This window comes from Rhinatrema bivittatum, chromosome 3 (genome assembly GCF_901001135.1).
Source record: "Rhinatrema bivittatum chromosome 3, aRhiBiv1.1, whole genome shotgun sequence".
Lineage (NCBI taxonomy): Eukaryota > Metazoa > Chordata > Amphibia > Gymnophiona > Rhinatrematidae > Rhinatrema > Rhinatrema bivittatum.
This window is the reverse complement of record NC_042617.1, coordinates 251,159,912-251,171,814: the sequence shown is the minus strand read 5'-3', so window position 1 is coordinate 251,171,814 and position 11,903 is coordinate 251,159,912.

Sequence of the window (11,903 nt, the reverse complement as noted above, 5' to 3'; positions counted from 1 at the left end):
CGAAAATAAAGTCACAGGTGGTGTTTTAGGCAGCAGAAGGTGCCTGTGAGCCAGGGAAAAACTACAGTGCCCAGGTTCTTTGAGCCTCAGCTGAACCAATGGCAGAGAGAGGAATTGATTGGGCAGCTGAGCAGAGCACCTGGGGCTTACACACACCTTACACACACGGAGCAGGAAGGCATGCCGGATACGTTTGAGTTGCTAGAAAAGCTGAGCTCCTCAGAAGAGGAGGAGGACATGGAGATGGAAGTCCCTGCAGAGGAAGCTGCTGACACAGATATGGAAACTGAGTGAGTGGCACTGTTTAAGGGGGGGGGGTTTGTGTGTTTGGACTCTGATTTGCATTTGGATTATGGACTGGGAGGACTGTGGCCTGCAGCACAACTGAGGGGAGTTGGGGCGTGTTGTGCAACTCCCAAGCAGAGTGGTTTTGCTGGCTGGAAAGCCAAGCAGAGGTGTTTGTCCCCTATGAACTGGGAGTTTTGGGATCCACTGGGGGTTTTTGGTGGGAACTGTAAAAAGGACTGTTTTGCGAAACAAACTGCATTTTGTGCTTATTTTGCTGGGGAGCTTGGTTGGACTTCCTGCAGGGGACTTTCAAGCACTTGTGCAAGCCCTTCAAGGGCACCGGAGGCCCACATCGGGGCCTGAGAATTTAAACCGCTGCTGAGTTTTGCAGATGAGATCTGCCTGGAGAAGACGGATCGGTGGTCAAGAGATGCGTTGGACCTTCCTGTGAGTGGAGCCTCTTCACAGTGTCCATTATGGCTTTATTCAGCATCAGTGTTATGTTTGGTGGCTTACGGGACTGCCCTGTGAGCTACTGCACTCATTGTAGCTGCTGTCAGAGGCCTCCTGTCATGGCAGAATGCCGCTGTCACTGCGTGCCTCTGACCACCATTCATGCTGCCATCCTGGCCAGGCCACTACCTCCCCTTAGGTGAGCACACGCACATGTGTGCACATAATATACGCCCCATGGCGGGAAACGTAGTGACATCTCCTGATGAAGTCAGTCCTATCGGGCTATTTAAGCAAAGGCCCCTCAGCAGTACCTCGCCTCAGCAATGGGTCTCCTGCCCAGAGCAGTGCGTGTTGCTCCTGTGTTCCCAATTGTTCCTGGCTTCTGTTTGCTCCTGCATTCCTGGGTTCCTTTTTCCTGCATTCCTGTCCAGCCTTGCCCTACCCAACTATCTCCTATGTGTCTTCATCCATCCTTGGCCTGACTTCCTGATACTGACCTCTTGTCTTGGACCTGACCACGATTGCCTGCCACCTGAACCTGACCTCTTGCTTTAGACCTGACCACGTGTGCCTGCCGTCTGCACCTGACCTCTTGCTTTAGACCTGACCACGTTTGCCTGCTGTCTGCACCTGACCTCTTGCCTTGCAAATGATTACGCTTGTTTACTGCCTGCCCTGACCCTTGGCCTGTTCCAGTACCTCCAACTTGCTGCCTGTCCTGACACTGGCATGCCTTTGACTCTTTACTGCCCTAGGGACCTGTCTAAGTCCTGCCAGCCTCCAGAACCCAAGGGCTCAACATGCGGGGTAGGCAGCTAGTAGAAGTGAAGCTCCAGTCTGTCTTGCTTCAGGGCATGATTGCCAGCTGTCAGCGTAGGCGTCCTAAGTTTGCCTACAAGGGTGCATCAACTACGCCACATAAAGGGTTCATATCCATGCCAGATATCACAATCAGTTAGTTTCACAGGGGCAGTGTCTCCAAATAGATTTGTTTTGTGCATATCTTGACAGGAATGAGACTCGTTCAAAAGCCAGGAAATGTTGGGAGTGATCTAACTCTCTTGTATTTACTGCCAATACCCTTCTTAATACTTACATTCTTGCAAGGAGTGCCTCCTTCTGGAGTTCACAAGGTGTAATCTGTATAGCTATATCAAGGTGCACTTGGGAATTCTATTTAATCAGGCCAGTGGCACCCAGTATAATTGGGAATATTTCTGTACTTTCTGTATCTTTTTGCCATATTTTCTTGATGTCTGAGTGCATGTCTTGGGACTTAAGGATCTTCATTTTCTCCATATGATCCACAGAATAGTCACTGGGTACCAACAACTCTATCAGCAATGCAATTCTTGTGTTTTTCTGTTTTACCACAATATTCTGTTTTAAAGCATGGATCTTCTTCTCAGTTAGACTGGGAATGTCTCAGGTGATCACAACTTCTTTGTCCTCTTCAATTCTATTAGGGTTGTGGTCCCAGTGTCCCAGTGTTTTCTGAAACAGCAATGTTATAATATTTATGTAGTTTCCAACAGATGCCACCTTGTTGTGCCTTTCTGTACACAAGCCTTCTGACATCAGCACATTATATCCAGCAAGATGTGTACCTGTTTTACAGATTTTGAATTTGTCCATTTTACCATATTTTTCTGTGTTGGAAGTGAACCATCTTGTCCATAGTCCACTATCCTTAGCTGCAAATATAAATATATTATCTCTAGGTTTAAGTTCATCTCTCCTTAGCCACTGGTGTGTCAAACTTTGATCTATATGAGGTCACTGAAATAACTCTTTGTACTTCCCACTGTATGCTTCAGCCAATTAACTTGTTTGCTGGTCTGATTCTCTAAACAGTTTATGCTTATATTTTGCAAATTCTGTTGCTACTTTCCCTTTGTTTTCTGGTGGATTCTCACTTATTCCTTCTATTTTACAGAATAATTGTCTAAGCTTAAGAAGGGAAAGAAAATCTAGCATGCATGGGCAACTATTGCTATAGACCATCACAAATTCACCTTATAAGAATCTAATATGCTCTGGTGTTGGAAAATGCTTAGAAGGCATCAGGGATAGTGAATATCCCTTATACCAAGCTACTCAGATCATCAAGCCTATACTGATGCAGGGATGCTGAGCAAGGTATCTGACTGAAACTTCAATACTAACCAAATCAAGTAGAAGACAGGTGATTTGTAATCCTGCATTCAATAATCTAGGTGGCAATATTACGTGCCACACGCTAACAGCAACAAACAAGAACATCCAAACTGACATCTTATATATATCAAGATCTTGCTCCATGTACTGTAAGCAAGTTTAGGGGTGCAGGGACCTGTCTACTACAGGACACTTCCAATTGCCCTCCTACCTTTCTTCATGACCTTAAGTCAAGAGAAGACAACATGTATTCTCCTCAGAAACAGACTTTTATTTATCAGATTTGGCAGTGTATAGCATTTAGAAAATAATAACAATTCCTGTCTCTAACATCCTGGATACTAAGCACCAGTTTTCCTTAAACAAAGTTTGGTATCATGGCTGGTAACAACATGCCATAAACCTTAGCCTGCTTAATATATTAATACTTGTAACTAACTTACTTACCCCTGGTCCCAGCTTCAGGCGATATCCCTCTGTATTATCTCTGAAGCAGATGCTGGCTGGAGATTTGGAGAAGGTAGGCAGGGCTTGCTTTCTGGATTTGGTACTGGCAGAGCGGGCAGGTGGTCCTGGAGGGAGACTTGCTTCTGGCTCTGGTACTTGCTGGGCTATCTAGGTTTGCTCTCGCTCCCTCACCATCCCAGACTCCATGTCGCTATCTGCACCTGAGCAGGATGTCTCCTCTCTCTGGTCTCCTGTCCCGGGCTCTTGGCCACATCTATTCTTCTTCCTTCTCCCACCAGGGCTGCTGGTTTACTTCAGGTTCCCCTTTCTTTATTTTCAGGGGTCCCTTCTCTGGTTTCAGGGTTTTTCTCAGGATTCCCCTCAGAGTTTGCTTCCCCAGGGGTCCTTCACTTTTTTGGTTCTCTCTCCCTTCTTCTTTGCCCCATCGGAGATGGACCCTTGGGCCGAAGTGGGGTTGATGCAACCCATAGGTAAGGACCTATGGGTCCCCACCATCAGCAGGTGGAGTGGGCTGAAGCTAGAGGCCGCTGCAGCTTCCCCTATACCAGCCCTTGTTCCCCTGGGGTTGAGCCTTTGGGTGCCGGGGCCGGCAGGACATAGGTGGGCCTCGAGGTTAGTGAATAGCGAGAAGTGATTCAGCCCAGAGACAGCAGCCGGTAGACGGCGTAGTCCTACCCTGGACTGGATTCGGTACAGGAATTCAGGCGCCAAAGGAACAACAAGTAACTGGAGGTGCTCAAGCAAAGGAAAACCTAAGCCTTGTAAGTCCACATCCAGAGGATAGGCAAGAGGAGGCATCACTGACAGGCTATGATCAGAGCCGGCAGCAAGTGGAAGTTGTGGCAAGCAGTGTAGAGCTCTGGACACAGAGAGGCCTGTAGCATAGTCAATCAAGGCAGTGGTCAGGGCACGGAGAAGGCAGGCGTAGTCAATCAAGGCAATGGTCAGGGTACGGAGAAAGCAGGCATAGTCAAGCATAGCTGAGGTCCGGGGTTGGAGGTAAGCTGAAGAGTAGTCAGGCGTGGCGAAGGTCCGAGGTTAGAGATAGGCTGAAGAGTAGTCAGGCATAGCCTTCGCACGGTTAATGCAACTCCAACATTGCTCTCTGCTTCAACGGCAAGGGGAAATGTGGAAAAGAGGATTTGCATTCAGACAACAACCAACAAGGACTGAACTATACAGTTTGGGTAAACAAATAAGCATGGGGGTAGCTTGCTTATTGCGGCGGTTACTACCCTAAATCAATTAAGCCTGATGGGACCACAGAGGTGATTCTCCTCCCATGCTGTTCCTACTCCAGCTACTAATTCATGGTCACTATACCTGCAGAAAGCACAACCATCAACATATGCTTTAGGAAAATGGTTGCATGCTTCTTCATCATGGGCTTAATGATGATGGGGTTCAGTTGTCTCTGTCCCAGGTTCCAAGATCAACTTTGGTTCTTCTTCAGCAGTGCAATCATGTAATTCGGCTAAATTTTGAGCCACAATGCATTTATGTCCTTGGGCATATCGCACTTCAAACAGCCAACCTTGAAGAGCGAGTGTCCAGAAAGCGATTTTGCTGCTGGAGACCATTTGTTAATCATTTGTCAATCAGAACAGCAGTGAGACATTCAGGACAACTAACTGTAGTGTAAACCTCCAAAGGGATTGTTTTGTACTGATTTACCTTAGAAGCTCAAGATATATTGCAAGGTAAGACCTCAGTAAACCACAATCCAGTGGGAGCACTGAGAAGAGAGGATCACCTTGCTGGTGGCTGAAAGGAATCAGTAAGTTCTGCTCGGGACATTTTTTAAAAGTATTGGGGAGAAGTAAACTGTACTTTAAATAGTCAGTAAGGCAACTAATAAGCAAAAGTTAGTGTGTTTGTATTAAAAAAAAAAAAAGTAGCTAGAAGCTAGAAATAATCTAGGAGCAGTGTATACCTAAGTAAAAAGGTTGAAAAGTTTAGTTACTCACCTTGGGAAGGTGCTAAGGTAGTGTGATTTGGTTTGATTAGGTACCAACATTTGTTAATCAGGACAGCAATGAGTCACTCAGAACAACTAACTGTAGGGTAAATCTCCAAAGGGATTGTTTTGTACTAATTTACCTTAGAAGCACAAGATATATTGCAAGGGAAGACCTCAGTAACCCACAATCCATTGGGAGCATTGAGAGGAGAGGATCACCTTGCTGGTGGCTGAAAGGAATCAGTAAGTTCTGCTTGGGAAATATGTACAAATATGTACTTTGTCAAAATGGGGAAGTACCTGGAGGAAGAACTGGAAGACTGGGAGAAAATGGCTGAGGTGGAAAAACAGTGGGCCAAATTTAAAAGGAGCTATTACAAAGGCAACAAATCTATATGTTAGGAAAAAAAAAAAGAAGAATAAGAGGAAAAAAAAACCAATCTGGTTCTCAAAGAAGATGGCTGAAAAAATTAAGGTAAAAAGAACAGCATTCAAGAAGTATAAAGGATCCCAAAAAAAGAAACACAAGGAAGAATATCTTTTAAAATTGAGGGACACACAGAAAGAAGTCAGAAAAGCAAAAGATTAAGCAAAAAGAAATAATTGCCAAAGAGGTAAAGAGAGGAGACAAAACATTTTTCAGATATATCAGAGAAATATTGCATTTCCCGGCCGCGGCAGGCCCACGGCTGGCTTCACTCACCCCTAAACCCCGGGTCCCAGACCTGGCCCGTCGTCCCTGGCAGCGGTAGGCAGCCGCCTATATGCTCGTGCTCTGCCTGTGCTCCCAGGCCCCTCCAGTATTGCTGTGGTCTCCTCCGGCCCCGGCCGGGTCTCCCCACGTGTGTCGCGGGGAGACGCCACCACCTCTTAGTTTTCGGTCTGTCCGCTTTAGGTGTGCGCGTGCCTTCCCTGGCTTTAAAGGGACCATGGCGGGAAAGCCTCCTGCAGCCCCGGATGATGTCGTCATTTAGCCTCCGTATATAAGACAATCCTACCACTCAGACTATGCCTTGGCAACAAGGTCTCCATGCTTCCTGTCATGTGCTTCATTGCTGTTTGTTCCAGTGCCTGTTCCAGTACCTGTTCCTGTTCCAGCACCTTTTTCAGCTTCCTGTGCCTTCTACCCTTCGCATGGATCTCCCTGGCTTTGATCCTTGCTCGGACCTGACCTTGTCTTCAGCTGCCTGCCCTGACTTCTGCTTGAACCTGACCTTGTCTCCAGCCGCCTGCCCTGACTTCTGCTTGAACCTGACCTAGTCTTCAGCCACCTGCCTTGACCCTTGCTTGGACTTGGCCTTGTCTTAGGCTTCTGCCTGATTTGCAGTCCGGACTTAACCTTGTTCCTAACCATGCTGCTTGCTTCAGTCTGTCCAGACTTTGGACCGGCCTCATCTTCAGCTCTGCCTGACTTGCAGTCCAGACTGGATCCTGTCTCCAACCGCATTGCCTCTGCTCCAGTCAGTCTGGACTTTGGATTCAGTCTTTCCCTTTGAATCCTGCGTCTCCACTGCTTCCTGGCACCCTGCCTTGGGCACTCTCTCCTGGATCAACGATGCAGAGGCCCACCTAAGTCCAGCCGGCCCCAGTACCCAAGGGCTCAACCTGCAGGGAATGAGGGCTGGTATTGGCGAAGCTCCAGTTAGCCTCTGTTTCCTGTTTGGCCTCGCCTCCCAACGGTGGGGACCCATGGGGAAAACTCCCACGGGTGGCGCCAACACCACCTCAGGCCAAGGGTCCACCTCTGCAACAGATTGCCTAGGCCATGGACCCACCAGAAGGCTCTGCCCTCCAGGCCATTCCGGGCCTGGCCTTGAAGATCCAGGAGCAGCAGCAGTTCTTGGAGGCATTGGCTACCTCCATCGACCGCCTCAATGCCTGTCTGGACTCTCATTCTGGCTCTGCGGCCTCTACGTCCACACCACTCAGTTCTCAGGCACCGGCTACCTTGACCAGAGCTTTGCTTGCCCTGCCCTCTCCACCCCGGTTCAATGGGGATCCAAAGTTTTGCAGGGGCTTCATAAACCAATGTTACATGCAGTTTGCTCTACAACCATCTGTCTTCCAGGGCGACCTCACAAAAGTGACCTTCATCCTCTCACACCTAGAGGGCAAGGCTTTGGCTTGGGCTTCTCCCTTATGGGAGAGAGTGGACTCTCTTCTCCAAGAACTATCACGTTTTGTGACTACCTTCCGTCAAACTTTCGATGAGACAGGCTACGGCTAGTTCAAATCTTCTGCATCTGTGGCAAGGTCATCAAGCACTCAATGAATATACTATAGAATTCCATACTCTAGCAACAGAGTTGGGCTGGCAGGACTGCCTCTGAGCCATTTACCTAGATGGCCTGTCACCCCAGCTCAAGGATGAGCTTGCAGCCCGTGAACTATCCTCCTCTCTCGAGGATCTCATTGACCTCATGGGTCGCATAGACCAGCACCTCCAGGAGTACCACCAGGAAGCTCGAGTATCCCGACGCCCCGCTGAGGAACGTGCCTGCTCTCCACCTGCGGTGGGCCCTACAGCCAGTGGAGCCTTGCCATCTACTAAGCTCGAGGAACCTATGCAGCTGGAACGTGGATGCCTCACTCCCGAGGAGCGCTTTAGGCGGAGGCATTCAGGTCTGTGTTTATACTGCGGAGCTGCAGGACATTGCCTGTCTTCATGTCCTGTCCGTTCGGGAAACTCGCTGGCCTGAGTTTAGTAGGGATCCTCAACTTGGGCGCTACCTCTCCGGCCCCCCAGCTAATGTTACTGGCTACCCTGACTTGGAACTCCTGTTCTTTTTCCACCTTGGCTTTGGTTGATTCAGGAGCCGGCGGGAACTTCCCTTGTGAAGGATCTGGTCCAACTGCTGGGCATTCTTATCTGTACCATCCACACCACTACTTTTTGGCTCCATCCACAGCGACCCTCTGCCCGGAAGGGTCTCTCAAATCACCGTTCCTGTTCACCTCCTCACCGGAACCCTGCATGAAGAGAAGGTAGAATTCTTCATCCTGGATAAGACCATCCACCCAGTGGTGCTAGGGTTACCGGGGCTTCAACGTCATTGGCCCTGATTCAATTGGGGAACCCTGAACTCGCCAAATGGAGTCCCATTCACCACCACTCAGGAAAGTGGAACCGCCTTCTGTGATCCCGCTGGCAGTCACTGTCTCGGGCCTTCCTGCACCATATGCTGACTTTGAGGATGACTTCTCTGAACAGAAGGCCGACATCCTTCTGCCACACTGTGAGTTTGACTGCCTTGGGCACTCTCTCCAGGATCAACCATGTGGAGGCCCCTCTAAGTCCAGCCGGCTCCGGTATCCAGGGCCTCAACCTGCGGGGAACAAGGGCTGGTATTGGCGAAGCTCCAGTTGGCTTCCGCTTCCCGTTTGGCCTTCCGACGGTGGCGGAAGGGATAGAAGGAAAAGTTTATCTATTTGCAGATGATACTAAGATCTGCAATAGAGTGGACGTGCTGGAAGGAGTAGAGAGAATGAAATGTGATTTAAGGAAGCTTGAACAGTGGTCAAAGATAAGGCAACTGGGATTTAATCCTAAGGAGTGCAGAATCATGCATCTGGGGTGCAATAATCCAAAAGAGGTGTATGTAAAGGGAGTGAAAGGTTGTGGTGCACGGACCAAGAGAGGGACCTTGGGGTGATATTGTCTAGTGATCTGAATACAGAGAAGCAATGTGAGAAGGTGATAACTAAAACCAGAAGAATGCTGGGCTACATAGAGAGAGGAATAACCAGTAAGAAAAAGGAGGTGATAATCCCCTTTTATAGGTCCTTAGTAGGCCTCACCTGGAGTACTGTGTTCTGGAGACCGTATTTCAAAAGGGACAGAGACAGGATCGAGGTGGTCCAGAGAAAAGAGACCAAAATGGTGGGGGGTCTCCATCAAATGACTTATGAGAAGAGGATGAAGGACCTAAATATGTATACTGTGAAGGATCACAGGTTGAAGACGACCTCTGGCTTCTGTTGTCCCCTCGATTCACTGCTGCTCCGGACCACCAATGCTTCTTTTCCCGGCGGATCCCCTCTGTAAATTCAGCAGCAATTAACTCCTCCGACCCTGATGTGGGCCGCCAGTACCTTTACAGGGCTTGCACAAATGCTCTAGAGTCCCTTGCAGCAGGTCCATACCAACTCTCAGCAAAATAATTGCAAAAACACAGTTTGTATCACCAAACAGTCCTTTTTATAATTCCAACTGGAACACCACAATAAGCTCTCAACTCGCAGTTCATAGGGAAAACACCTCTGCTTGGCTTCCTCAGCCAGCAAAACATCGCCTTACTCAGCAGTAGCACAACTCTCCCCAACCCCCCTCAGTTGTGCTGCAGGTCAAAACCACCACCTGACTACGGCTTAAACAAAATCAGTCAAAAACTCCAGAGTAATCCTTCACTTTATTGTGCCCGTCGGTCGCAGATATTGCTCACCTTTTTTCTACCTGATTCAGCTCAGTTTGGGAAGATGGCTGCCTCTGCTTCTCCACGCCGACCCCTTCGGCGTTCCCAGTCCGGCATGGGCGATTGCTTTCGCCATCTTTCTCCCGGAGTCACCTAGGGCACTCATGCGTCGCCCCGTCCTTTACGTGCGCCATGGCGGGAACCTCGGGGGTGTCCCCACCGCATGATGTCACAAGCTCTGGTATTTAATCTCGGTTCACGAATACAGATATGAGTTAGCAAGGAATCCTCCATGCTGATCTCTCCTCGCTACCAGACGCTTGCACTCTGTGTACTCTTGCTCCAGGAGCGAGGCAAGGCATCCGTTCCTCGGGGGCCTTGCCTCGCTCCTCTACACCCTCCGGGGTTATCTGCTACCAGCTAGGATGCATAAGGTACCTGCTCCTCAGGGGCCTTATTTCGTCCCAGACCTCCGCTCCTCGGGGGGATCTCTGCTTCTACAACCGCCAGTATCAGGATGAGTACTACCACTCCAGTTCTGTCCCTGCAATATCTCATCTCTCTTCTCAGATCCTCGGCCTACCCCGCAACGTGGACCACTACTGATCTACTCTCGCTGGCCTTTCCATCTAGGCCTGGCTTCTCGGCCTACCCCGCTTCGCGGACCACTACCGGACCCATCTCCCTCACGGGACCTGGTGAGAATGTGGAACTGCCTTTTCCACCTTGCAGCCCTCAGAATGGAACATTGCCATCAGACATCTCCTCTTCTGGCTGGGAACACTACCCGTTCCTCGGGTCACCATCTTCATTGCAGTATAATAAAAACTATACTTCCCTGTGTCCATCTCTGCTTGGAGCTAGCCTATTGCTGCAAGTCCCCACAGGGCGGAGCCCTGTGGGAGGTGCCATCTCATGCAGCGACCAAGGGACCACGCCTCAATGTTCAAAGTACAACACACTTACTCTGTCTCCATATCTGTGTCCTGAGCTTCCTCTGCAGAGACCTCCAACTCCATGGCCTCCTCGTCATCTGAGGAGCTGAGGTTTTCTTCCAGCTCCTCCTCGTCCGTAATCATTGGCAGGCCGATACAGTACAGTGCGCTCCAATGGAGCGCACTGTTAGCCTGCTCTTGGACGCGCGTTTTCCCTTACCCCTTATTCAGTAAGGGGAGGAAAACGCGCGTCCAACCCGCGGCACCTAATAGCGCCCTCAACATTCAAATGCATGTTGATGGCCCTATTAGGTATGCGCGTGGGATACAGAAAGTAAAATGTGCAGCTAAGCCGTACATTTTACTTTCAGAAATTAGCGCCGATCCAAAGGTAGGCGCTAATTTCTTCCGGCACCGGGAAAGTGCACAGAAAAGCAGTAAAAACTGCTTTTCTGTGCACCCTCCGACTTAATATCATGGCGATATTAAGTCGGAGGTCCCGAAGAGTAAAAAAAATTTGAATTCGGCCCGCGGCTGTTGGGCCGAAAACCGGACGCTCAATTTTGCCGGTTTCTGAGCCCGTGGCTGTCAGCAGGCTGGAGAACCGACGCCGGCAAAATTGAGCGTCAGCTGTCAAACCCGCTGACAGACGCCGCTCCGGGCTAAAAGGAGGCACTATGGACGCGCTAGTGTCCCTAGCGCCTCCTTTTCCCCGTTTCTACTGCACCACCTAATTTGAATACTGAATCGCGCGCACCGGCGAGGGGCCGATGCACATGCCGGGAGAGCGGGCATTCATCCGCTCTCCCGTGGACTTTACTGAATCGGCCTGTGGGACGGGTATGTGCCTTTCCCCGGTGCCCTGCTCAGCTGCGTAATCAAGCCTCTCCTGTCCCCATTGGTTCAGCTGCGGCTCAAAGAACCTGGGAAGGGTAGTTTTTGTTCGGCTCGTAGGCAGCTTCTGCTGTCTGGCTCTAATCCGGGCCCTCCCTGAGGTGATCCGAGTCGGGTTTTCTTCCCTTAAGACAGCCTGCACTTCATCACAATACCCTAGAAGAGAGGACTTGCAGGGGAGATATGATATAGATCTTCAGATACCTGAAAGCTTTTAATGATGCACAATCGACAAACCTTTTCCGTTGGAAAAAAAATCAGTAGAACTAGGGGTCACAAAATGAAACTCCCGTGCTGACAACTCAGAACCAATGTCAGGGAAATATTTCTTCA